The sequence below is a fragment of the Erinaceus europaeus genome, chromosome 17 (assembly GCF_950295315.1).
Source record: "Erinaceus europaeus chromosome 17, mEriEur2.1, whole genome shotgun sequence".
NCBI lineage: Eukaryota > Metazoa > Chordata > Mammalia > Eulipotyphla > Erinaceidae > Erinaceus > Erinaceus europaeus.
The window spans coordinates 45033196-45059360 of NC_080178.1; the positions used below are offsets into that span (position 1 = coordinate 45033196).

A 26165-nucleotide genomic window follows, 5' to 3' on the forward strand; every position below is an offset into this window, starting at 1 on the left:
CAGTTTGGAATCATTTGAAACACAGTCTTTGTAGAAGGAAAGGTTAGTAGCCTGCAAAAAAAGAATGATATTTCCAGTGTGTGTTTGTTTTATTTATTTTCTTTTTCCTTGCAAAGTTGAGACTAAAATCAGAAAAAGAAGAATGCATGAAGAATGCTGCTTATAACCTTGTTGTCGCAGATCCTATAAAATCACAGGGGAATCAGAAATGCCACTTTTTTTGTAAGAGTTGCTTCTGCTTCTCTTGCATATAACCCTGTCTGGGAATGTTTGAACCCACCTTCTAGAGGGCAGGTTGAAGGGATGCCAGTGGCCTTTAGAAGAGTGATGCTTCCTCTCTCAGTGGGTCTGTCAGTGTACCCCAATGCTGCAGCCTTCACACTGGCTCTCTCTGTTCCAGTTAAAAAAAAGATCATCCATACTTCCAGTATACGAGCCCATAGGAGACTTTATTATAAGAGGCAAAAATAAGAACACTCTGGAGGCTGAGAAGTGGCAGAGAAATATTCAATTTGTACAACATCCGGTGGAAGCCGCTGCAGGTGACAAGAAAGAAAGTATCCCCAGCCAAACAAATAGTCATCAGCAAAAGAAAGAAATGACCCAGAAACATTACAGGTAAGGGGCCTGGGCCTTCCTTCCCCACCATAACACTCTTCTCCTTTCTCTCCCTCTCATCCCCCACCCCTTGACACCAACCTTAGTAGAAACATGTGTGGACACATCGAGAGCCATGACTGACCCTAGCTCGCCCCAGCCTGCTTCTTTCTCATCTCAACTCCCCAGTCAACTTCTGAGGCTGTTGCATATCACAGGCCACCTTATGGGATGAGTATATATCTCAGCTTATGGGATGTGGGATTAATGTTACACATTCAACAGTAAATACAATAGTTTGCACATGCATAGCATTCCCCAGTTTTCCACATAACAATACAAACCCCACTAGGTGCTGTTTCATCGTTTTTGAACATGAACTCTCCCCGGACTGCACCTGAGTCTTTTATTTTGGTGCAATACAGCAACTGCAGTTCTGGTTCTATTTGTGTTTTCTCTTCTGATCTTGTTTTTGAACTTCTGCCTGGGAGTGAGATTATCCCATATTCATCCTTCTGTTTCTGACTTATTTCATTTCAAATGATTTCTTCATGCTCCATCCAAGATGGGCTGAAAATGGTGAAGTCACCATTTTTAAACACTGAGTAGTATTCCATTGTGTATATAGAACACAACTTGCTCAGCCATTCATCTGTTGTTGGACAACTGGGCTGCTTCCAGGTTTTGGCTATAACAAATTGTGTTTCTAAGAACATATGTGTACACAGATTTTTGGATGGGTGTGTTGGCTTCCATAGGATATATCCCCAGGAGAGGAATTGTAGGATCATAGTGTAGGTCCATGAGATGAGTTTTTAGATGAGTTAAAGGAAGCAAACCACTTTTGAGTGGGGATTCATTGACGGGAAGAGGGTTTCAGCTGTTTTGGTTTGCCTTTACTCAAGAAAGCTTTGTGTTTTTATTTTATTTTATTTATTTATCTTCGCTTTTGTTGCCCTTGTTGTCTTTCTTTTTAATTTTTTATTTAAGAAAGGATTAATGAACAAAACCATAAGGTAGGAGGGGTACAACTCCACAGAATTCCCACCACCCAATCTCCTTACCCCCCCCCCCCCTCCCATGATAGCTTTCCCATTCTCTAGCCCTCTGGGAGCATGGACCCAGGGTCATTGAGGGTTGCACAAGGTAGAAGGTCTGGCTTCTGTAATTGTTTCCCCGCTGAACATGGGCATTGACTGGTCGGTCCATACTCCCAGTCCCTTGTTGTCTTTTTATTGTTGTTGTAGTTGATGTTGTCATTGTTGGATAGGACAGAGAGAAATGGAGAGAGAAGGGAAGACAGAGAGGAGGAGAGAAAGACAGACACCTGCAGATCTGCTTCACCGCCTGTGAAGCGACTCCCCTGCAGATGGGGAGCCTGGGGCTCGAACTGGGATCCTCATGCTGGTCCTTGCGCTTAGCGCCACCTGCGCTTAACCCGCTGCGCTACAGCCTGGCTCCCTGAAAGCTTTGTTTTTTCTTTTGTGCAGGGTGAGGAACAGAGTGTGGGATATTTCCCTTTGGAAATAACAAGTTTGAAGCAGGGAGAGTGACTACATCCTTGGCTTATGGACTGTTCTAAGAACAGAGCTGAAGAATCATGGGTAAATGAATAGTCAGTTAGGAATGGAGTCATGGGTAATGGGTCCTATACAAAGTGAGACACCCAGCAGGGAACAGGCCCAGACCATCCTTCCACAGGATGCCTTTCCCCTCTCCTCCGCCCTCTCTCTCTACTCACCACCCAGGTGCAGAGCCTCTAGTCCCGGGGCCATGGAGGTTGACAGCTAGCCTGAGAAAGAGTGATGATCTTTTGTCTTATTTTCATTTGTCAATGCAGAAAGTTAACATGTGCCTGACTGAGAAGGTGAAAAACTTGCCAAATCAGATGGAGCCTGTCCCTTCAGATGCTATCAAAGCCTCAATATACTGAACTTTTTTTTCCCCCTGACCTTAGGTCAGGCTTATAGTGGAGCTGGGAATTAAACTGGAACATAAAAGAAAATGAAAGTCACTTGCAGAACCACAGTGCACTGTCAGTAGCCCCAAATATTCTAAATGGCCAATTAACCAATTGTTATCCTGGGTAACCCATGAATAACTCCTCCACTTCCTCTCCTGCTACTCTTCTTCCTGTCTCTACTCCTCCTTCACTCTGGATAATGATGATACAGAGGATTGAACCTGGGACCTCAGAGCCTCAGACATACAAGTCTATTGCAGAACTGCCATGCTATTTTTACCACTGGGATACAATCTCTTCTAGAGATGTTTTGATTTTAGTGGAAGGCATTTCCTCCCCCTCTCCCAGGTAGGCTCATCATTTGTGGCAGTGAGTGAGAGGAGAAGGGCAGGCTGAAGGCTAAGGGAGCAGGTACTGGGGAGGGGTTGCAATCCTTTTCTCCTTTTCACAGTTTTGAGGAAGGTTTCTCACCATCACCTGTGCTTCCTCCCCTCCAGGGCCCCAGACAAACTATTTATTTTGGATCAGTGTAATGACTACAAACGCTGCAAACAGTGTCAGCGAGACCCATCGAACAAGGGCAAGACCTACTTCTGGCCCTATAACAAACACTTGCCAGGGTCTCCCATGATCATGTGAAGCCAGAGTCCAGTCCTCGCCTCCCAGTTGTCTTGGGACTCCAGCTGGATGCCAACTAGGAGCTTGAGGAGGAGACTGTGTCTGTCCTCCCTCCTTTTCTGAATCCATGTGTGCCTGACCACCCCCAGCCTCCCCCCCAGTCAACCTGTACCCAGAGCATAATGTAACAGCTGTGGGGAGGAGTTATGTAGCCTCACCCTAGGGTGGAGTGCTGTCCTCCACCCACACCCCTGACATCAGTCCAGCCTCAACCTCACAGCACCTGCTGCCAGGGTGGCAGAGGAGAAGGCACCCAGCCTTACCTGAGCTGTGGTGCGCTGCCCTCAAACCCGCCCCCCCCACACACACAACCCCTCTCCTCACAGTCTACTTCATCCCTCTCTGGCCATCCCCTCATACCCCAGTTGACCCTACCCCAGCCAACCATCCTCCCTGCAGTCTGTTTCCCATCTCCCTATCCACCACACTCCCCTCATCCACCACCGTCCCTGCAGTCCACCCCAGTCCTCCATCCACCGCCCTCCCCTTATCCACCACCCTCCCCTCATCCACCACCCTCCCCTGCAGTCCACCTCCCTTGCCCCAGTCCACGTCCACATCCACTCAAGAGTCCACTACCCACCCGACTCAGTCCATCCTCACCCCACACCAAACTGGCTGTGCTGTGCTGTCCTCACCCTCACTCTACCCCCCCAGTCTACCCCCTTCTCTCCAAATCCACACCTCTCCCTTACTGCACCCCTCCCCTCCCAGTCCACTATGACCCACCAGTCCATTCAGGTCACCCCCACTGGATTCCCCCCTACAAAGCACCCAACCATTACTCTACCCTCCCTACACCCCCACATTCTGTCCATTCTCAGCCGTAAAGCTACCCATTGCCAGAGTGGCTGGGGAGAGCCACCCAACCTCCATTTGGCTTTGGTGTATTGCTTCCCCGCCCTAACCAGTGCAACCAACCTTCCCCTTTTTGAACCCCTTCTCTAAGTCCAGCCTCCTCCCTCCACCTTCCCTGTCCATCTTCACCCACTGTACCTGCTGCCAGGAAGGAGACACCCAGCCTCACCCTGACTGATGTTTCAACCCCCTCCTCCCACCAGTGCTCTCCCCTTCCTCATTAGACCCCCTTCCCACTCCCATTAGTCCACCCTCCCTCCACCCCCCACCTGTCTATCTTCCTTCTCTTACCAAACCCCTCCTCTCCATCTCCCATTAGTCCACCCTCTGCCCACCACCCCCAGTCCACCCACAACCCCACAGCACCTGCTACCAGGACAGCTGAGGACAAGGCACCCACCCTAACACTGGCTGTGCTGTGCTGTTTTTGACCCCGGCCCCCACCACTGCACCCCTCCCCCCACTCAAAACCCCTCCAACCCCCTGCCCTCCTTCCACCACCCCATCTCCCTTCTACCTTCAGGCCCACAATACCTGCTGCCAGAGCAGCTGGGAGGCACCCAGCTTCCCTGGCAGCCAAGGCCATGGGGTTGAAGGTGGACAGGAGATGGGGTGGTGGTGAAAGGAGGGTAGTTGGGGTGAAGGGGTGTTGAGTGTGGAGGAGGGGTGGAGTGGTGGGGGGGTGGGCATTGAGGACCAAGACTGAACATCACAGCCAGTTAGGCTGGGTGCCTCCTCCTCAGTAGTCCTGGTAGCAGGTCCTGGGGGTTAGGGGTGGACTGGGGGGTAGAGGGAGGATTCACCCCACTCAACAAACCCTCACCCCCACCCCCTACCCCCACCACTCAACCTGCCTCTACCCCTTTCAGCACCCCCAACCCAACCACCCTCCTTACACCCTCCCAGTGCACCCTCAGGGCAGCTGGGAAGAAGGCACCCAGCTTCATACTGAATGTGGTGAGCTCTCCTCACTCCCTACACCCACCAGTCCATCCCTCTCTTGGCCCCAGATCCCCTGGGACTAGTCCAGCACCACTGTCAACCTCACAGCCCTGATACCAGGACAGATGGAGAGGGTGCTCCCAGCCTAACTCTGGATTATGCGTCTATCCCCACCCCCACCCCACACCAGACCACTCTCATCCTTCCCACTAAACTCCCCTATCTGCCAGTCTAAACCCCTCCCCTCAAGACTCCCCATTCCTCTATTCCAGCCCATCCCCATCCCACCCCTCCCCCACTCAAATTCCACACCCCCTCACTCTACTCCTCCCTGAACCCACCCCCTCCCCACTCCAACCCTCTCCCATTCCAATCCCTCTCCCCCACTTTATCCCTCCCACAACCCACTCCTTCCCACTTCATGCCCTCCCCCATTCCACTCATTCTCCCCCACTCTAACCCTCCCCCAAATCACCCCTCCCCACTTTACTGTGTCCCCCATTCCACTCACTCTCCAACATTCTACCCCTCCTCCAACCCACTCCCTTCTCAAATCCACCTTTCTCCCCCCACTCCAACTGTCCCCATTCCACCTCACTCCACCAAACTCCTTCCCCCCACTCCACCAGTTCCCCTCAGTCCACTCCAACCCCTCTTGTCCACCAGTGCAGCCTCCTGTCCTCCAAGCTCACCCATATCACTTAATTCCAGGGCAGCTGAGGAGGGGGACCCCAGCCTTACCCCCTAGCTGTGCAGTGCTGTCTTCATTCTCATGCCCTTGGCACCCAGTCCATGCTCCCCAGAGCATCTGCCAAAGAAGCTGGGGAAGAGGCACCCAGCCTCACCTAGCCTGGGGTGTATTCCTGCTTGTACATGTACCCTCCTTGTGTGTCACCCCCGTCCTTTTCTAAAAAAGTACAACCTCCTCTTGGAATTTATGTTAAAATAATAAAGCATTTCTATGTGCCTGCTTGCTCTTAATCTTTTTTTTTTTCTCATCAAGACTTAACCACTATGGGCTGACTTTCTGAGAGACAGAAGCAGCACTGAATTTCCCTCAATTCTGTGGTTGTCAGGTTTGAACCAGGGCCATGCACATGACAAAGCAGCACACTGTTCTACTAAGCTATTTTTCTAGTTCATAGTTTTTTTATCTAATGTGGTGCCTTGTTCCAGGAGGAAACCAAGGGCCTCATGCCTGCTCATTGTGACTGAGCTACCTTCCCGGACAATCTGTAAGTCTGTATTTTTAGAGAGAAGACAAGATCAAAGTACTGTCCCACCATCCATGGAGCCCCATCCAGGGCTTCAGCACTCCAGGCAATTCTTTCAGACAGAGGGAGAGCAGGAAAGACCCCAGCAGGGCAGCTTCCTCCAGTGTGGTAGGGGTTGGGCTCTAGCCAGGGCTAAGTGTAGGGCCAAGCAGGCCTCTGTTCAGGGAAGCTTTTCTGCCAGCCCTCCACTGGCCTTTGTCCAGGGTGCTCCCATTTAGTGGTAGGTCTCCAACTTTGGGCCTCCTATATCAAGGCTTTATCACAGCCCCCTCCTGGGTCCCTGCTTGTAACAGCTTTCTGTAGCTAAAGGCAAGAAGCCCAAGGCCCTGTGCTAGTGTAATTCCATTGCTCAGAGGCCTCCAGCTTCAAATGTTTTACTGTGTCCAGAGGGGGAGAGAGACTAAAGTTACCCTAGCACTGTTCCCCTGACCATGAAGCTCCCCAACCCTTTTACCATTCATGGTGCTCCCATGTGGTACTGGGGTTCGAACCCAAGGCCTTAGTATGAAGAGCTATGTTCTGCCTCTCTCCTCCAGAACAGTTACTTGTGAATCTGATCATGCCTCCCCAAGCCTGGACTTTTCTGAAGGAATGAATGTTCTGGAACAACCCCCAACCCCCATGAATCTTTAGCCCGAATCCAGGAGTCATGGGACAGAGCTATGCTTTGGGGACACTACACTGAGTGTCAGCACACTGGGAGATATGGAGAGACTAAGACCTGGGCCAAAGGGGCCTGTTGTGGCTGACAGATGGCAGTGTGGCTCTAGGCAGAGCAGGCAGCAGGGGTTTCCTGAGTGTCTGCTTCCTGTGTCATGCAGTGACATCACTGGCACACTCGATGTCAAGGATTAAACTCAGGATCTCATGCTTGTGACTCGTGTATTTTAGTTACTGCTCCACCACTCTGCTCTCTCATTGCTTAGCTGCATGCCCTGAACCACTCTCCTCCTGGCCAAGTGACTCCCCACACCACACTTCTCTCCCCACCAGCAGTCATGGGCACTGCCAGGGCCGAGGTCCAGGTGGGGCTTTTAGATTTCTCACAAGCTTAGGTTCAGGGCTGGCAACAGGAAGTCTGGAGAAATCCTTAAGCCAGATGTGGAGGGAGGTTCTAAAAATATGGGCATTTAGGGCCTGTGGGACAAGATGCCTCTGGGCTTCTGCTCTTGCACAGAGAGTTTAGGGATAGACAGTGATAAGAACAGCCATCAGAGGTCATCTGTATTGTGGGTGTCCCTCCCTTGCCCCTGCCCCCAGCCCTGCAGAAATGGCATCAGACCATCTGTCCACTCATGGCTTCCTTAGGCCAGGTATAGCTGTCCAGTGAGAAGGAGTCATAGTCAGGAGTGTAGACCAGGGAGCAAACAAACACCTCCTTGTCCAAAGGTTCTGGGTTGTAAGTGTCCAGGTTGTGCTTGTAGGCATATGTGAGGACCTGTGAGATGGTGGGGATGAAGGATGAAGGGCCTTTAGTGTGCCCCTAAGGAGGGCACCAGCTAGGGGAGCAGGGACAGTTAGGAGGACTATATACTATGAAGCTCCTCAATTCTAGGAAATGAAAAAACACAAACAATAATATGGGGCCAGGTAAAAGTGCAATCATTGTAATGTGCAGTGACCAGGGCTCAGGCTCCCAGTCCCCATCTGCAGGGGACACGCTGCACATGTGATAGAGCAGTGCTGCAGGTGTCTCTCTGTCTCCATCTCCCTCTTCCCTCTCAATTTCGCATTCTATCCAATAAATATTACAAATACTAAAAATGACTTGGGAAATAAATACTACAGGTATTTTCATAGCAGCACTATTTGTATCAACCCAAGTTTCAAAGCAACCAGATGCCCAATGACAGATGAGTCGCTAAGAAAGTGGAGCACTGGTGGGACACTGATCAGCTGTTAAAAATGACAAGGTCATCTCCTTTGCCTCATGTGGATGGAACTTGAAGAAATCATGTGAAGTGAGATCAGCCCCAAATAGAAGGATGAATAATGGATGTTGTCACTCACAGGCTGATCTTAACAGTCAAGGACAGAAAGGGAAAACAAGTAAAATTGAACTGAGTTTCATGTATTGCACAAAAACAGCAAAGGATTTTTGGGAAGGAGGCAGCAAAAGGGCTGTGGGGAGCTTGGAGGGAGGTTTTCTGGTGCACGGTGGAACAGAAGGACCTAACTTAGAATTGAGAGTGTTCTGCAGATGACACATTGTACCCATGTGTCCACAACTGTCCTGTAAACCACTATCCAGACAACAAAACAGTAAAAAATTGGTTTAATCAACAAAAAAGATGTAAAGATATACATGTATATGTATATTAATAGAAATAACAATATAATAATGTCCTCAGCACTCCTGGAATCATCAAAGTTAACTTCACTGCTTCACATTTGTTTTTTCCATCAGGGATATTTCTGGGGCTCAGTGCCTGCATAACTCCACTATTCCCTGTGGCCATTATTTTTTAATGAGACAGAGATACTGGGAGATAGAATTAAGAGACAGAATTAGAGGGAGAGACAGAAGGGGAGCCACCTGCAGTACTGCTACACTGCTTATGAAGCTCTCCCTGGAGATGGGGATCTGTGGCTTGAACCTGGGTAACTTGTGCTCTCTGCGAGGTGAGCCACCACCTGGCACCTCTGATTTATGTTTATGGCTTGGGCTCTCAGGTTCCATTTCTGGTTCCATACAGTCTTCTGTGTATACACGTGTGCATTCACACATATGTGCATGCATAAGATGCACATGTATACACATGTGCAGCCATGTCTTCACATACCTGTGTGTGCACAAACATAAGTGGGAGCCCTGGGTGAGAGCATGGTTGACAGGAAGCAAGGAGGGTTTAGCCCAGGCAGCACATTCCCAGCATCCTCTGCACCATTCTCCCCTCCTCCCTCAAGCCACAGAGAAGGCCACTTGCCTCTCTGCCAGTGTCACAGGGCAGAGGTCCTCACCTTGATGGCGATTCTCAGAGACACATCTCTGATGGAGCTGAGGGGCAGATATAGCTGAGGGGCAACAACTCACGGAAAGTCTGAACTTCACCCACTCAAGTAGGAAGGCCTGGAAGCTTCTTCACAGTCTGGGTGCCAGTAGCTAACCCCCTCCAGTCTCCCAGACTCCCGTATCTCCAAACTCAGTGGCCAGTCACCTAACTCATGTTGGACGTGCTAAGATCAACCCAGTCTGGAAAAGAGAAATTTCCCATGAGTGGTCATCCCACTTCCGGTTATCTTTTCCATCTCCAAAACTCTCTCCCTTTACACTGTCTGAACTGGAAGACGCTTTGAAGAGGGTTAAACCGGGAACAGCTGCTGGCTATGATAACATAACCCCAGAACTCATTCTTAACCTGGGCCCCGCTGCAAAGAAGTGGCTCACTTCATTCCTCTCCCACATCTTGGAATCTGAGTCTATGACCAAAGTTTGGCGTCGTACGAAGGTAATAGCGGTTTTGAAACCAAAGAAAGACCCAAAACTGGCCGCCAGCTATAGACCAATTTCTCTCCTCTCTGTGTGTTACAAACTCCTTGAGAGGCTGCTTCTGTCACGTATTTCTCACCTTACAGAGAAATTCCTATCACCTGCCTAAGCTGGTTTCCGCCCAGAAAGATCTACCTGCGAACAAGCCCTGGCCCTGTCAACTTACATTGAAAATGTATTCCAGAAGAATTTAAAGACGGGTGCTGTCTTTGTTGATCTCACAGCAGCCTATGACACGGTCTGGCACCGTGGTCTCCTAGTCAAGATCTCAAGATGCCTGCCTCCATGGGTTGCCAACATTATATCGTTTCTTCTCCAAAACAGAAGATTCCAGGTGCATCTGGGTGACAAGTCTAGCAGATGGAGGCTTGTCTCAAGTGGCCTCCCCCAGGGCTCTGTTCTGGCTCCTACGCTATTTAAAATTTACATCAATGACCTCCCAGAAACTTCTTCAAGGAAGTTTATCTACGCCGATGACATCTGCTGTGCAACTCAGGCATCCAAGTTCGACATCCTCGAGGAAACACTCATGAAAGACATGTCTCTGATATCTGATTACTGTAAAACATTGCGACTAATCCCTAGCACTGCAAAAACGGTATCATCTGTTTTCCATCTACACCATGCCTCGGCTTCAAGTGAGCTTAATGTGCAGCTAGGCGATACGAGAATCCGGCATGAAGCCCAGCCAGTCTATCTTGGCGTTACTCTCGATCGCACTCTGTCATTTCACAAACATCTCATAAAAACTGCAGCAAAGGTGGGCGCGAGGAATAACATCATTGCAAGACTGGCCAGCTCCTCATGGGGCGTGAGCGCTACCACACTACAATCATCATCTCTGGCATTATGCTATTCCACTGCAGAATACTGTGCCCCAGTATGGTTCCGTAGCCCCCATGTCTATTTGGTCGATTCCAAATTATATTCCTCCATGAGGATAATTTCTGGAACCATCCGTTCCACCCTGGTTCCATGGCTGCCAGTTCTTAGCAACATTGGCCCGCCAGATATTCGTCAGGATGCGCCATCATCTAAGTTCATTTCCCACGTCTATGCTCGACCAGACCTGCCAATATACGGGGATATCTTCGCCCACCCTGTCCAACGCTTGACGTCTCGTCACCCAATCTGGTCCCCTACGCCTACACTGAACTTCTCTGTTCCAGACTCTTGGAAACAGAGTTTTCAGTCAGCTGAGGTAAAGAACAAACACCTCATCACAGACCCCTGCAAGTGTCAACCCGGCTTTGACCTAGCATGTTATGATTGGGCCCTCCTCAATTGCTATCGAACAGGCCATGGCCAGTGCGCCACTATGTTCCATTGCTGGGGAGTCAGAGACAACCCGAACTGCCCCTGCAGCTACAGACAGACTATGACCCACATAGTCAATGACTGCCACCTCTACAGATTCATAGGAGGTCTCCAAACTCTACATCAGGCTCAACCTAACGTTGTTGACTCATTACAGAAGAAGGGCAAACGCTAGAAGAAGAAGAAGAGACACATCTCTGATGGAGCTGAGGGGCGGATATAATCTCCCCTGCAACAGGTGCTGCTCAGACACCTCCTGGGAAATTTCTTGGGGGGGGTCGGTGAGGTTGGGGAGGGGAGGAGGGAGTGGGAAGAGAGAAATAAGCTGAGTTTGGCCATTTCCAGAACAAAGGCAAAGTCTGAGCCTTGGCTTCTGGGGGGGGGAGTGTTTGGGGGAGGTTGGCACTGAATAAACTCTCAGAAACACTCAGAATCACTCACTACAACAGGGAGACACTCCAGCAGTTGAGTACAGGCCCCCCAAGCCTGAGGGTGCGCCTTGCATGTGCCAGAGCTGAGCAGTCTCTCTCCCCCTCTCTTCCTCTCCCCCACCATCAAAATAAATATTTAGTCAAATATAGCTGGTCTTATGAATGCCCAGAGTTGTCCAGAAAAAAAATCCATGAAGCACGTCCAGTGCAAAGTCTTCTAAGAATGGAAGCAGACTAAATGCCCATCAAGAAATGGTGGACTGAGCAAGTTCCAAGATATATATTCCATGGAATACTACTCTATGACCAAAAAAAAACTTGACATTATGACCTTTGGGACAACATGGATGGAATTAGAGGTGATTATGCTTAGTGAAATAAATAAGATAGAAGATATCTATCAGATGGTTTCCCTCATAAGTGAAATCTAGAGAGTGGGTACAGATGAACTTGAAAAGAGGAGGAGGATAAGAAAGAGGAGGAGGAATAGTAGGAGGAGGAGAAGCAGCACCTGAAGCAGCAGATTTTGTAAGACTTGTGAGAACTATGGTGGTTATCTTTGGGAGGTGGAAGGGTGGGGATACAGAACTTTGGTGATGAGCGTGGTGTGAAACTATACACTGTAAAATCTTATAATTTACTATTAATCACAAACTTTAAAAAGTGGGAAAAAAATCTTCTGGGGCCAAGGAGACAGCAAGCATAGTGCTTCAAAAGACTTTCCTGCCTGAGGCTCTGAGATCCCAGGTTCCATCCCTGCCCACCACCATCAACCAAAGCTGAGCAGTGTTCCATAATGAGCAAATCAATTCAAACCAACACACAAACTACAGTGACTATATCAGGGCCGGGAGTTAACTCACCTGGGAACATAGGGGCTTTCCCAGATGTGAAACCCAGTCCAGGCCCAGCTCCCACAGCACGGGGGAAAGGGGAAGCTTTGGGGCTATGGGCCTCTCCCCTCTCCCTCCTTTATCTGAAAAAGTTAGCCCAATGTGCTGAAGCTGGTGACAAGAACAGAAAGGACCTTCATGTCCACACTTTACCTGGAGGGGTATCCACCCCCTTTTTCTGAGTTGGGACAGATACTCAGACATGCACCCTACCTTTGCTTCTGGAAAGTTTCTGTGGGCTTCCCCAGCAGGTGGCCTACCTCTGCAGTGAGGAGGAAGAGCTCATCAGGGATGTTCCACACATCACCTGCGATGACACCCAATGCCAACCCTGGGAACACGTAAGCGTTGTTGCCCTGCCCAGGCATCAAGGTGTGGCCATCTTCCAGGGTCATGCACTCAAAGGGGCTGCTGCTGGAAAAGATGCCCCAGCCCTGGGGTGGGGGTAGGGGGACAGAGCTGGGAGCCCCTTGCTAGGTCCTAGAACCTGCCTATCTCAGCCTGCCCACCTACCTGCCCTCCAGCTGCCCACCTGCCTGCCCATTCACCTGTCCACTTGGACACCCACCCACTTGCCTGCCAGCCCCACTGCTCTTGGGCCATGTCCATGCCTCCTCCAGGCTCCCAGGCCCCATCGTCATCTTCCCCTGGAGAGCTCGTCTGCCCGCCTGGTAAGGGCCTGCTGACCTGGGTGGCATGGTAGCACTGCTCAGCTGTGCACTCGGCCCTGCTGGTGGGGTTGCTCAGGGCGAAGATGATGGGACGCTCGTGGAAGGAGGCCGTGTCCCTGAGGAGTTGCTCTGTGAAGGCACCAGCCATGACTGCCACACCTGGGAGCCGGCACACGAGGGAGGAGTCACAGCTAGATTATTTGATCTTGGCCAGTATAGCTAAATGTGTTAATTACTACTATTGCTAATGCTATTGCTAATGCTACTGCTACTGCTACTACTACGGCTTCTGGTGACACCAGGCTTGACCCTGGGACCTCAGAGCCTCAGGCATGGAAGGTATCTGAGCCCTTCTGGAAGCCTCAGTGCTCTGGCTTTGGAACAGGGTGGGGAACACTGTCACATGCGATACCACCTACACCCCAGTCAATCCCCTCCATGTAATATCTGAGAGAGAGGTGAGAAAGACAGAGAGAGAAAGACACCATGGCATCACCCTATTATCCATGGAGCTCTCCTGGTGGCAGGATACCAGGGCTTGAACCCAGGGTCAGGTGACTCAAACTCTCTCTTCTCAGTCCAATCCTATAATACTATAATATTTTATTTTATTTTATTTTATTTTTTGCCATCAGGGTTCTTGTTGGGACTCTATGTCTGCACAGCTCCACCGCTCCCAGTGGCCCCCTTTCCCCTATTTCCTCCAAAGAGAAACACAGAGGGAAGGGGGGCACTGCAGAATAGCTCCACCTTTGAGAAGCTCCCCTCCTGTAGCAGCTCCCTTTGGTGACATGGGACTTGAACTCAGGCCTTCAAGTCTGGTCACATGCGTACTCTGCCAGGAGGGCTCCTGCTGTCCCCATAGTCCCAAGACTTTTACCCTGTAGCTGCTCAACAAAAGCTGTGGCCTGAGCAGAGAGAGCTTTGCCAGCATGGAGTCTCAATACCTCCGAGCCTGGCCGACCCTCCTACCTATGATGGTTGTGGGCTTCACCTGCTGCACCACCTCCTCCAAGGAGCCCATCTCAGCACAGTCCTGGGCAAAAGTCTCTTTTTCAGGGCTCAGATGGCTCCTCCCCTGCAAAGACAGAAAGAAAGGGTGTAGCTGTGAGGAACCTGGGGAGAGTTGCTGCATTTGAGCCACAGAGAGTACTCTGTACTTCTTTCTGAGAGAGAGAAATAGAGAAAGAGAGAGAGAGAAATTCACACACACACACACACACACACACACACACACGGAAGGGGAGCCATCACAGCACCAAAGCTCTCAGTACAGCGACACCCTCCCATGTGGTGCTAGGGTTTGAATGTGATTCAAGTGCATGGCAAGGCACACACCCCGCCCACTGAAATATATGACTCTTGGATGCAGGTGTCCATGGTTCTTATACTTTAATGTTATTATTATTATTATTATACCCAGCATTGTTATTGCCCAGGCTCAGTACTTACATAACTCCACTACTCTTGGTGGTCTCTATTTCCTTTTTCCTTTCTTTCCTTCTCCCCTCTTCTCCTTTTCTTTACTTTTCTTTTTTCTCCCCTTCTTTTATAGAGACAGAGAGTGACAGAAAGGGAGTAAGGAGAGACATCTTAAGCCTGTTCTGCTATTCGGGAAATTTTTCATTTGCAGGTCAGGACCAGGCACTTGAACCCAGGTTCTCACAAATGGGAACGTGTGTGCTCTACTGTCGCGTCTCTGGCGGGGTGCTCTACTGTCGCGTCTCTGGCGGGGGGGAAAGGTAACGGACCAGTTCTTTCTCGCTCACTACAGGGGTGACATGAAGTAAAAGACACCAGGGAGCTCTCCAGCGTGCTCAGAACTCGTTTATTAGCAAGGTGGACATGAGTTAAATAGAAAACCAAACAAAGGGAATTATTGAAATATGTCAGAAATTACAGGTTTCTTAAAGGCCGGCTTGGCCCTATCGTAGGGGGCTGGTATCACAGGAATTGATGAGATACAAGACAGTTATTCTCCATGATGCAGCAACTTAATAATCTAAGGGTATTTGAGAGAAGCATAGGGGTTAAACCAGAAGGGTGAGACAGAGAGAAGATGGATATCAAAAAGCCATATAGTTTGGAATTTCTCTTGTCTGGGGTCTGAGGTGTGTGATGAAGTGTGTTCTTCTGTGATCAGAAGGTAACATTGAATAAGTGAATCTGCAGCCATGTGGCCTGCAGTTAATAGAGGGTAGTATTGGGGTTTCTGTGGGCCTGAGAGTCGAGAAGGAAAGAACTAAGTCTGAGTTTCCCCCCTTTTGCTCATCTTGGTTGAGAGAGACTTACCAAGAGGTTATCTTCTCAGACCTCCATCCAAGGACAGGGGTGGTTCTCCCTAAGCTCTATCAGGTTTACACATAGTCCCAACACTCTACCAGATGTGCCACCTCCTAGTCCCAGTTTTTACATTTTCAGCTCTGACCTTTGAACAGTTTTGTGGGTCCCTCTCCCCAGTTTTCTAAGCTAGTGGAATCTGGGGCTTGAGTTCAGGCTCTAAGTGACATCTGAGTGGGGTCACTCTGTGCTGCAGGGTAATTACATTTCTCTCTGTTTCTCTCTCCTTTTGCCCCTTTCTGTTTCTCTCTATCTCTTCCTCTCTACATAAAAAAGCAGCCAGAACTAATGAAGCAGTGTAGGAACTGAGCCCCAATGGTAACCCTGGTGGCAAAATCAATCAAGCCATCAATCCAAATAAAGAGCAGGCCCTGCCCTCCTCCTCCTCCTCTCTCTCCTGCCTGCCAGACTTGCCTCCTCACAGCTGAGCACCCCATCTCCAGCTACTGTAAGATACCCCATGTCTTGCCCCCAGGCCAACCCACCTTGACAATGAGTCCCCTGGAGTCCACCATCCAGATCTTCTTGGTGGCCTCAGCCGCAGGGATGCCTTCCTGCTCCAGGGCCATGACCAGGAGGTGAGTGATGCCCAGGGCAGCCTGGGGGTGCCACACAGTACAGGCTCAGACCCAGGGAGGTAGCAGCCAGCCCTCCTCCCTCCACACCTGGGGGACGCAGGGATCCTCAAATGAGGGAGGATGCAAAAAGCCCACAGGTCTGGAGGTTCCTCCAATGCAGTGCCCGTGCACATGGCAAAGGAGTGCAGTGTCCAGATGAGGCATTGTGCCAGGCTGCCTCTAGGCTTCTCCATTTCCTGGCAGTACCTACCTCCCCAGCGGAAGATGAACACATGGCTAGAGAGCCGGCTTCTGGTGACCCACAGAGCCACAAGGATCCCAGCCACTGCCAGGGAGGCTGTGCCTGTGACAGAGCAGAGTGGGCTCAGCTACTTGGTGGGGGTAGGGGGTGCCCCATATGTCCAGCTGGCTCCCAGAGAGACCGAGGAAGACCTAAGTAGCAGTCTGTTATGTAAAGACAGAAGCTGCTGTGTAGCCCTCCCACTCAGAAGCAAACACAGGAATGGACCAGATCAAATAATGATAATCTTGTGGATGTTAAAGCCAATGAATGGGAACCAGAAGGGAAGAGAGGCTCTTTGGGGAGAGGTAGGAAATCAGGGTCAAGGGATGCTGATTTTCTTTCTCCCAACATCCTACCCTCCAAACACACACACCAGCCCTTTATATTGATTTGCTGTGTGGGGACTCAAGCACAGTCTTTGGCCTACATTTTATGCCTAGTGGATCACCAGGGCCTAAAACTACTGCAGACAGGGGAGAATAGATTTGAACATGAATTTACAGCTTGGTTTGCATCGCATGTATATTGTCTGGGGGCCTAGTAGTAGGAGGTCTCTTGGGCTCATGAAATCATATTCAACTCAAAGAAACTTCCAAGGCCAAGTCAGGGAGTCACAAATCTGAACTCACAGATCTTATGACACAAAAGATAGATATCTTTCCCTGAATGACGAGAGGCCCTCGAAATCCAGCAAAGAAGTCTCTGGTCCCCTTTTTGAATAGGTATTTCCCGCCAACCGTCTTTAATATTAATTTCTTGGAGTATAAAGATGTGTTTCTGCCAACCTGATGATTTTTGAGCCCCTGTAAATCTTCCCTAGAAGAATTCCAGGGTTTCCTCAGCCTGGGAACCTATTTCAGCGCAGCCTTCTGCCTCTCAGAGGAGGGATTGTGCTCTGACCAGCAGATGGCTCAAAGACCATCAGCAGAACAGCCTCAAGGCTGGGCCTTGGTCCTGGGAGTGGAATGTTCTCTCTGGTGGCTGGAATCTGATTAACCCTGATAGTATCCACTGCCACCTTGCTTCCTGCTCTACTGCACCCAGTTTGCTCCCCCAGGTCACCAAATATACTTTTCCTAGACCTCTGAGCAGCACCTTGACCTTTGAACATTGGTACTCTCTACCCCAGCAGTGTATGTGGCTTCCTGAGCCCCCCAACACCTTGGCTGCCTTGCTGGCTTTGGGTGTTCTCCCTGGGGTGCCATTGGAAGCTCCCTTTGGAGGAAAAAGTTACTCCCCCCACAACACACAGTTCAGCCCAGAACCTCAAAGGCTGAACAACAAGTCTTGAGCTCTACAACAGAAGGTTTGTTTTTTTCTCCAACATTGACTTTCATGGGGGTTGGGGGTGGCTCTTGGGTGACATATTAAGGACTTAGAAAGGGGGGATCAGAAGTTGGCTCACCCTGTAGAGTATACACATTACCATATATAAGGTCCTGGGTTCAAGTCCCCCAGCCACCCTAAGGGAGCTTCTGCAGAGGGGTGGGGGCTTCTCAAGTGGTGGAACAGTACTGTGGTATCTCTCCTTCCCTTGAAGTCTTTCATTCTCCATCTCAAGGAAAAAAATGGTCATTGGGAGTAGTGGAGTCAGGCAGACACTGAACCCCAGTGATAACCCTGGTGACAAAGAGAGAGAGAGAGAGAGAGAGAGAGAGAGAGAGAGAGAGAGAGGGACCATAGCACCTCCAGTGTGTGGGGGCTGGGCTCAAACCTGGGTTGTGCACAGGAGAAAGGAGTGCACTATCTGAATGAGCTGTTGTGCCTGTCTCCTTCAAATCCTCCCACCTTAACCATGTTTCTTTCAAATATGTATATTTATTTCATATATATGTAGTCTATCTTTCTTGCTAACATTTATTTTTTATTTACTTTATTTATTTTATCTGGTAGAGCAGAGAGAAACTGAGAGGGGGGAGGTAGAGAGAACCTCCAGCACTGCTTCACCACCTACGAAGCTTTCCCCTTGCAGGTAGCAACAGATTGAGGACTTGAACTTGGGTCCTTGCGCATGATAATAAAGCCCTTAACGAGGTACACCACCACCCAGGCCCCAATACTTCATATATCTGTATGTGTGTATTTCAAATATGTATATTCAAGAGGGATTTCATTATTTATCCATTTATTTTTTAAACAAAGCACTGCTCAGTTCAAACTTATGGTTCTGCTGGGATTCTACCTGTACCTCAGAGGCTCAGGAGTGAAAGCCTTTTTGCAAAACCACTGCAATGTCTTTTCAGGATGCTAAGCCCCAGATTCTTGGTCACCTGACAAACCCTTCAGACCAACTAGGGAATGAGGGCTGAATAGTGGGCCAATGTGGCCTCCAGTTGAACCATTTATTGTAGAAGGTGGGCTTGTTGGATGCTAGCCATAGTGACTGGCCAGCTGTCCCTGTGGGCCCATTGTCAGCTCCGTGTCATTAAGTTGGGTCACTTAATGGAAGCCACAAGTGGCCACTGGGAGGCATAAAAGTGATGGGACCGGGTGTGCCCTCACTCCCATCTACCCCCATGGACACAGGGACCAGGGCAAAACCAGGGAAGACCAGGTGGGCTTCCCTCTCCCCAGCCTAGTGTGGAGTTGCTGGACTCCAGCAAGGACTCTCCTATCACCACCTCCTTTTTGGTGTCTTCTGGGACATTCCTGGTCTCAGACAGACCAGCAATAGTTCCCAGAGTCAGAGCCATGTATTTCCTCCTAAATTCTGAAGAGAGTCTACCCAAGGATGCAGGACCCAGGCACCCACCCCACCTCCCAACCCCAACCCCTGGACTGCTTTACTTGGCCTGCTCTGACTCAGCATGACAGCAGCTCTGCCAGAGCCAGAGGGAAAGGCAGGGGCAGCAGGTGCAGCATGCTCTTACACTGGGCTGGCAGTGAGCAGGACTGTTCCCCAGAGAGTCCTTTCCCTGTGGGGTGTCCTCTATCTGCAGTCACAGGCCCATGTGTTGGCTGTGGGGACAGCTTTCTAGTCCCCACTGTTGAGGGCCCCTGGACACAGTCTGGACCCTCCTGGGCACTTCCAATGCAGAACGTGCTTGACAGTGTCTGCTAGCAGCCCCTCCCGTCCCCTGTGGTCTTCAAGGCCACCAGAAAGGGGACCCACTACTCACACTTCATCATTCCCTGTAAATGTAAACATGAAGGACATCTGGTTGAGAGAGAGAGAGAGAGAGAGAGAGAGAGAGAGAGAGATCTGCCATACTGCTTTAGTACTCATGAAGCTTCCTGCAGCAGATGAGGACTGGGGGCTTGAACTTGGGTCCTTGAGCATGATAACCTGTATGATCTACTAGCCATGCCACCATATGATCCCCATATATTAGCATTTTAAACATTTACTGTATCTGCCTCAGGTCTTTGTTAGCTACTTCTTGTGGAGAGAGGCTGAAACTGTGGCTCACAAAGGTGCTCTGTCCTAGTCCAGTTTGCACTTGCTGGTTGCATTATTTAGAATGTCCTTTACATGTTTCATTGCATTTTTTGCCACCAGTGTTCTTGATAGGGCTCAATACCTACTATATATATATATATATATATATACATATATACATATATATATATGATAGACATCAAGAGACAGAGAGATTAAGAGTGAGAGAGATAGAAAGAGGAGAGACACCATAACACTGCTCCATTGCTCATGAAGCTTCCCTCTTGTAGGTTATCCCATGTGGTGTCCAGAGGCTAGACCCTGCGACCTTGTACACAGTCACAGATATATGCAGTCATGTAATACTCATCTCCCTGGATGCAGCCATGGTCTCCAAGGTCTAGACCAGGGAGCAGTGGTTTAGCAAAGCCCCAGAACTCTCTCCCAGGTCACAGTGAAACCTGAGCCATGAGGCAGTGGAGCCCCAGTAGCACGCTGGCAGCAGGTGGTCCTGTGTGAGGGAGTCAGTCCTAGATACTCAGTCCCAAGGCAGAACCTACCTTGCATGTCATCATTTAACATGCAGTACTTGTTTCAGGACTTGTTTAGCAGAAGGTAGGCATTGGCATTGGTGATGCCCTCAAACTGGACATGGCAGTGGATTCCGTATCTGAGTGGAGAAGTCAGTGAGCGTATATGCTACTATGCAAGAGGTCCTGGGTTTGAACCTCAGCCACAACATGGGGGCACCAGTGGAGGGGGGAGTGGCTTCACAAGTATTGGACCAGCGCTATGATTTCTCTTCTCCTCTCTGTGTCTCTCCTCTCTATCTCTCTGTCACTCACCCTTTATCTAGAGGAAAGAAAAATAAATGGCTTCTGGGAGCTATGGAGCTGTGCAGGCACTGAGCCCCAGCAGTGAGTTGAAAGGGTGACATACCGAAAGGGATAGAGAGCTAGAGAAGGGGAGACACATCCACAGCACTGCTCCTCTGCACAGGAAGTGTCCCCCCTGCAGGTGCTCACAGATAGTGGCTTGGGATTCAAACCAGGGTCCTCTGGCCTTATAACATACGCACTCTACCAGACAAGCCCCATAGTGCCTTGTTGCTCCCTATTTTTTGTTGGGGGTCAGGCATAAAACAGAAAGAAACAGCACTGGTCCACCAGGCATAAAATTTCCCTGGTGTTGGGATGCTCCCATGTGGTGCTGGGATTTGAACCCAGCACTTTCAGCTACTCCCAGCTCCTTGAAAAGTCCCTGAAGAGCCACTGAGACACGCAGTTCATTCAGTTCCTCATCCTGTGTCGGGGGGCTCTGCTCCAAGAGAAGCCAGAGCACTGTGGGCAGCGCTGGCTTATTTAGGCCAGAGGACAACCTCTGTGGGCATTTCTGGATGACATCCCTCTGGCTCTTCTCCACACATCCACCACACTCCTGCCCCTTTGAGCCTCAGCCTCATGTGTCCTCTTCAGCATACTCGTCCCTTCAGGTACATTTTCAGCTCCTTTTTCTGGATCTTTCTTTTTGGTTCCAAGTATGTGTGTGTAGCTGGTTGATGGGATTTGGGGCAAGACAGAGTGAGCAACTCACTGGCCTTAGCTGGACTTCCCTGGGCAGTTCTCCGCAAAGTGAGGGCACCATCATTCCAGGGCAGAGATGTCCCCTCATTAATCTTACAGCCAGCATCCACAGGACCTGCTCACTTACTCAACCTGGCCCCAGGTAGGGGTGAGGTATCCTAAATGCTAGAACCTTCTGTGGGAAGGACACATTTCCCCTCCACTCATAACATCCTATAGCCTGCCTCCAGTCAGAACAGCTCAGGCCTGGAGGTTTCCCTCTTTGGACTTTAGATGCTGGGTTCCCTCCCCCATGTGTTTCAGTAACCACTCACCTCCAAACCCCACACACACTCACCATTGATGGCCCTGATTGTCTCTGAGTTCAAAGGTGAGGCAGTCTCCATTCCTCATCCCCCCTGAGCACTCCCCCACCTCAGTTTGTTCTCAGAGCCCCTTCCTGCCCCACAACATCACAGGGGCTTGTGTCTCTCACTTGTGGGTGACTGCATCCATGAACTCGTCCAGCATCTGGTCTTAATCCTAATCTTCCCCATGTACATGCTCCTGCCACAGGCTATGTACAGGGGGTCACCCAGCAGCTCCTGGGGCAGAAAGACAGACTGACAGACTATTCAGGATGGCAGCCCAGTGGGAAGGATGGATGTGGGGTTGGGAGGTGATGATCTGTGCTGAAGGGGCCTGGGGGCTAAGCTTCCAGCCTAGGGGGCTACTCTGCACCTCCAAGCCAGCTCAGTTATTTGTTTCTTTGTTTAAATTTTGACACAGCATTGGTTTCGGAGCTCGGTTCCTGCACAACAAAACTGCTGGTTCCAGCAATCAATTGTTTTTCTTCCTTTTTGTAATTTATAACTTCATTTTTTTTATTTATTGCTGGATAGAGACAGAGAGAAATTGAAAGGGGAGAGGGAGATAGAGAAGGAAAGAGACAGAGACACACATGCAGCTTTACTTCAGTACTTGTGATGTTTTGCCCCTGCAGGTGGGGACCAGGGGCTTGAACCCAGAACCTTGCACACTGCAGTGTGTGCTAAACCAGGGGCACCACTGCCTGCCTCTCTCCACAACTGTTTTTCTTTTAGATACAGGTTCAGAGGTAGAGAGAGTCAGACAGAAGAGAGACACTGGAGTACAGCTTCTAACGTTTGCCTCCCCTCCACACCTGCAGGATCTTTCTTCTCCTTTCTCCTTTTATTTCTTCCTTCCTTCCTTCATTTCTTTCTCTCTGTGTCTCTCTCTCTCTGTCTCTCTCTCTCTCTCTTTCTTCCTTCTTTCTTTTCTCTCTTTCTACCTCCCCTTCAACACTGCTTAGCTCTGGTTTATGGTGTGATTGGGGGTTGAACCTGTGACCTCAGAGCCTCAGGCAGGAAAGTATTTGTGTAGAATCCCTGTGCTATCCCTCCCAGCCTTATGTTTCTAAGAATTTATCGTAAGAAGATAATCAGGATGGAACACAAACACTGATCCATAGATACTCAGTGCTAGAACCAGGTTTCTATTTGCCAGGAGATGAGAAACTTCCTGAGTCCGGTTGTGGGAGGGAATTTCCTTATGGAACTCTGGATACACCCAGCATCCAATCAAATGACACCTTTGGGCGGGGAGGCAAAGGAGACAGCTTAATAGTAATACCAAAAACACCCCATGCCTGAGTCTCCAAGGTCACAGGTTGAATCCTTAGCCATTGCTGATTGGTGCCCTGGTAAAACAATCAAACAGACAGACAGACAAGCAAACAAACAGCTGAATTCTAGTGGCTGGGAAAGGTATCTTTGGACTTAAGGATGGCTTTGGTGGAAAAAAGACTGAAGAAAAGAGTCTAGAATGGGAACCACTATGCTACTTTCACCATTTCTCTCCATGTTCTCCATGACTTTAGCTGTTTGGAACCAGGACTAAGGCATGCACAATTTCATTGCCCAGGACCAAGTTTTTCAGAGAGGGAGAGAGAGAGACAGAGAGAGAGAGAGAGAGGAATGAGAAGGAGGAGGTGGTGAAGGAGGAGAAAAGATACCACAGCACCTGAATTTCCCTTAGTGCCAAGCATCCCTGTTTGGTGTGGGGGCTCACACCTGGGCCAGGCCCTTGTCTTACTTGGTCTGGCTTCTTTTCCTGATTCCTTTTAATTTGATGTTTTATTAGTGACTTAATAGTGTGCTACAAAATTATAGGATAATAGAGGTCTAATTCCATACCATCCCTACCACCAGAGTTCTGTGTTTCCATCCATCTACTGCAGAAATTACCATAGTTCTGAGGTCATAGGTGTGGGTTGAGTATATATTTCTCTCTCTCTCTCTCTCTCTCTCTCTGTGTGTGTGTGTATGTGTGTGTGTGTGTATATATGTGTATGTAGTTTTATTTTTTGCCCACTTTTATTCATTTCTATTATTTATTCACTTCCTTTCTAAGTCACATTTACACCTATTACTTTTTCCAAATGTCCTTCCTTTTCCCTCTTTTCTCCCAGAGAAGCAAAACAGTACCTGACTTCCTCTGTTTTTTGAGATTCTCTTCCCTCTCAGTGATGGTATAGAAATAAAGATTCTTGGTGACAAACATTTCAGATCCCAGTGGAATTCAGGTCATCTTCCCTTAACATTTGCCCCCTCTGGGAGTATGAACCAAAATTCTTTTGGGGAGACAGAACAAAGGAGTTCTGGCTTCTGTAACTACTTCATTGCTGGACACATATGTTGCCTGGTCTGGCATCTACATATGTTGCCTGACCTGGCATCTCTCTCTTTCTGCCTGTGTGTCTCTCTCTATCCTTCTCCTGTGTGGCCTGTGCAGAGGAGGTGCCCTGAGGCAGAAGCATCCCTGCCCTTGTGACCCAGATTGGGAGCATTATCTGGTTGTTGGTGCCCATATCCAGCATCACAGGCAGACACTGGTGTGGGTAGACACCCCCGTCATGCTGTGTATAGTGCCAGTTTGCCCACAGGGATGCCCAAGCCATAGCTTCCCAGGTCCCCCAAGCCAAGGATGTGTTCACCACCACAGCCTGCAAGACAGGGGAGTGCTCCTGCAGAGGTCCTTCTCTGGATGACAGCCTATCTGAGCCAGCGTGGTCCTCTGTCCCCTCGACTCCCCTCTGAGGGTTTTTGGTTGCTGCAGGCTCAGTGGAGGGAACCCATCTGTCATCATCCTTCAGAGAAGCCAAGGTTACCATGCACCAGGATATGGGTTCAGACCCTTAGCCCCTGATATCCCTGGTAGCCTTGCTCTGGCCCACTCTCCCTCTGTCAGGCCTTTCCCTGCGTAGCTATGACAGGTGTGTGAGCCTGTCATAACTGGGACAGGTGTGTTGACTCTTCCTTTTAGTGCTGTGGTGGCTTTCTTTCTGGTCCAGGCTGAAAGGACCCAGTACACCACAAAGCAACAGCACAGAAGAGAAGAAACCTACCTTAATGTCATCCTTAGGCCAGGAGTTGAGCATGGTGGCAATGTGGCCCTTGTCATGAATGGTGATGAACAGCCCACTAGAAGAGACACAGCCACAGTCACCAGAGGGCACCAGAACCCAGGCATGCACATCACCATACTGTTCTCAGGCCTGGCTAGAGGTTATCATTTAGGAAGCCACATCTTGAGTGCAAACAGCCTCCCACTAGACTGTTTATTCTGTAGGGCCAGAAAATACCTGTCTTCTCACTGGTGCCACCCCCATAGCCTACCCTATAATCACCCTCCACAGGGCACTTGTGAGCTTTCTGGATCCAGGACACTAACATACACACAAGTGCACCGGTCTGCATCTTTTCTTATGTTTCTGTTTGTATTTTTCTTTTGAGTGAATAAAGCCTCTGGACATATGATCAGAGTCACCTCAAAATGAGAATGACATGGATAAAATGTGCCAGGGGCATGACCTAGCAGTCCATAAATGAGGATGGAGGAGGGTTACTTTTGCTAGAGAGTGATACTATAGCCAGATATTTCCTGCGAACCCCTCGGAGGAACTGGATCCAGCTAACTGACATGTGGAAACCCTAATCCCAGTGATCTTACTTAGAAATTGGGTTTTTCTGAAAGCAGAAGTACATTAGAGTTTGCAGTGAGTACCTCCCTAGCACTTCCTCTGCACTATTCCAAGCTTGGGATCCATGATTTCTCAACAAATTGTTGGCTTCGTATGTTAACTCTCTTTTCAATCACCAGGTTCCAGATGCCACCAGGATGCTGGCCAGGCTTCCCTGGATTGAAGACCCCACCAATGTGTCCTGGAGCTCTGCTTCCCCAGAGACACACCTTACTAGGGAAACAGAGAGGCAGACTGGGAGTATGGACCGACCAGTCAACGCCCATGTTCAGCGGGGAAGCAATTACAGAAGCCAGACCCCCTTCTGCAACCCTCAACGACCCTGGGTCCATGCTCCCAGAGGGCTAGAGAATGGGAAAGCTATCATGGGAGGGGGTGGGTTATGGAGATTGGGTGGTGGGAATTGTGTGAAGTTGTACCCCTCCTACCTTATGTTTTTGTTCATTAATCCTTTCTTAAATAAAAAATTTAAAAAAAAAGAAATTGGGTTTTTGCCGACACATTCAAGGTAAGAGGCACTGTCATCTAGTCTATTGGTTGTCTCCTGAGAAGAGGGGAAGAGAGAGACTCACAGGTAGAAATGGACATGTAGTGATGATGGCAGACTGGGTGAATGCAGCAGAATCCACAATAAACAGGGACTAGGCTTACTTGTGAAGTTCAGAAGCTACAGAGACAAGACAGGACACCCCCATAGCTTTTAGAAAGCTCATGACCCTACCATTACCTTCATTCCAGGATGCAAGCCTCCAGCAGTGAGATGAGACATTTCACTGTTTGAAGCCACAAGTTTCTGATGTATTTTTCAGAAACAAGATACTGAGGAATCAAACTCATGCATGTGCT

The 26165-nt window shown here is 49.5% G+C and overlaps 1 protein-coding gene and 2 pseudogenes across 1 annotated transcript in view; 2 read left to right on the forward strand and 1 right to left on the reverse strand.

The window, feature by feature from the left end:
* The window catches only part of LOC132533722 (polycomb protein EED-like), a 385841-nt gene that overhangs the window by 201963 nt on the left and 157713 nt on the right, over window positions 1-26165 (forward strand).
* LOC132533990 (polycomb protein EED-like) overlaps window positions 1-26165 on the forward strand; it is a 474032-nt pseudogene that overhangs the window by 62386 nt on the left and 385481 nt on the right.
* The window catches only part of LOC132533980 (NADP-dependent malic enzyme, mitochondrial-like), a 37326-nt pseudogene continuing 18749 nt past the window's right edge, over window positions 7589-26165 (reverse strand).